Source organism: Microtus ochrogaster, unplaced genomic scaffold, assembly GCF_000317375.1.
Source record: "Microtus ochrogaster isolate Prairie Vole_2 unplaced genomic scaffold, MicOch1.0 UNK3, whole genome shotgun sequence".
Taxonomy (NCBI): Eukaryota; Metazoa; Chordata; class Mammalia; order Rodentia; family Cricetidae; genus Microtus; species Microtus ochrogaster.
This window is the reverse complement of record NW_004949101.1, coordinates 16,029,789-16,032,128: the sequence shown is the minus strand read 5'-3', so window position 1 is coordinate 16,032,128 and position 2,340 is coordinate 16,029,789.

Here is a 2,340-nt window from a genome sequence, read left to right as displayed (position 1 = left end):
GTCTGATGACCTCCATGGGGTCTTGCATTCAGTCTGCATTTCTCTTCCATCATATTTACAGCATGAAAGACCCATTTCTGTTTCCTTTCTTATTTTGTCTCGTCTCCTCAATTCCTGGCCTCTCCCTCTGCTCTGTGACTGACAATGTAGGGAGCTGATATTTGGAATCAGCTACATGTGGGCAAAGTAAGCCTTGGTTATGGAGTGTGGCTTGATCATTTGAAACAGATGTCCACAACCCCAGCTTGGTGCTGCTCTGTGGTTAGCATGCACCCTACAATTTCCTGGTAAGTACAGAGCATTTCCGTAGAAAGGCTCCATGAACTAGACTATCCAAGACCCTGAGAAACAATGCCAGACGTGAGAGCAGTGATGAACGAGCTGAGACCTGGGACCAGCCTTGATCAGCCGAAGACTTACCAGGTGAGTTCAAAACTTTAGGGTCAGGTTTTCTTTACTTTTTGCCATCTTGCCTCCTCTTGTGAGGAGAGGCTCTGAAACACTTGTTCACGAAATGGACATCATCTGAAGATGGTTGCTCGGGCCCTGTTCATCCAAGCAGATGTAGGTGCTCTCAGACAAGTTGTTGTTGTTGGTGGTGGTGGTGTGTGTGTGTGCATGCGTGCACATGCATGAATGCATGCATGAACATGTGTTTGCATGTATATATTCTTTTTTTTTTTTTGGTTTTTTGATACAGGGTTTCTCTGTGTATCAGTTCTAGCTGTCCTGGAACTAGCTCTTGTAGACCAGCCTGGCTTCAAACTCACAGAGATTTGCCTGTCTCTGCCTCCTGAGCGCTGGAATTAAAGGCATATGCTACCACCACCAGACCGTATGTATATACTCTTAATAGACTATATTTTAAACATAATGCTATGTTCACAGAAAAATTTAATTGGAAGGTACAGAGATTTTCCACATATTCCCTACACTAGCATGTCCATCTCTCCTACACTGAACTCCATATCAGAGGGGTATATTTGTTACAATTAATAAGCATTCATTGGTGTACTGGCTGGTTTTGTGTCAATGACACAAGCTAGAGCCATCAGAGGGAAGGAGTCTCAATTGAGGAAATGCCTCCATGAAATCCAGCTGTTAGGCATTTTCTCAATTAATGATCAATGCGAGGGGCCCAGCTCTTTGTGGGTGATGCCATCCCTGGACTGGTGGTCCTGGGTTCTATAAGAAAGCAAGTTGAACACCAATGATAGTTTATGCTAGAGAGGATGTGGAGTAAGGGGAACACTCATTCATTACTGATGGGAATGCAAACTTGTACAACCACTCTGGAAATTAGTTTGGCGATTTCTCAGAAAGTTGGGAATCAACCTACCTCAGGATCCAGCAATACCACTCTCGGGCATATACTCAAAAGATGTTCAATCATACTACAAAAGCATTTGTAGCAACATTATTTGTAATAGCCAGAACCTGGAAACAACCTAGATGCCCCTCAACTGAAGAATGGATAAAAAAAAAAAGTGGCACATTTACTTATTAGAGTACTACTCAGCAGAAAAAAATGACATCTTGAATTTTGCATGCAAATGGATTAATTTAGAAAACACCCAGAGTGTAACCCAGTGAGGTGACCCAGACCCAAAAAGATGAATATGACATGTACTCACTCATAAGTGGATACTAGCTATAAACAAAGGATACTGAGCCTATAGTTCATGATCCTAGAGAAGCTAAGTAATAAGGTGAACCCTAAGAAAAACAAATATAGATCCACCTGGAAAGCCGAAACAGACAAGATAGCCTGACAAAACTGGGAGCATGGAGGTGGGAGAAAAGGAAGTGTGGAAGGGGAAGAGAAGGGGAGAAGGGGAGGGTTGAGGAGAGCTTGAGGGAATAGGATAGTCTAGAACGAGATAGGACAGAGATGAGAGCAAGGAAAGAGATATCTTGATTGAGGGAGCCATTATAGGGTTAGCAAGAAATCTGGATCTAGAAAAATTCCCAGGAATTCCCAAGGATGACCTCAGCTAAGACCCTAACCAATAGAGAAGAGGGGTCCAATCTTGACTTGCCCTGTAGTCAGACTGATGAATATCTTAAATATCACCATAGAACCTTCATCCAGCAACTGAGAGAAACAGAGGCAGAGACCCACATCGGAGCGCTGGACTAAGCTCCCAAAGTCTAGTTGCAGAGTGGGAGGAGTGAGAATATGAGCAAAGAGGTCAAGACCATGATGGGGACACCCACTGAACGAGTTTACCTGAGCTAATGGGAGCTCACCAACTCCAGCCAGACTGAGAAGGAACAAGCATAGGACCAAACTAGTCCTCTGATTGTGGTTGACAGGTGCATGCCTGGGGCAGACTGAGG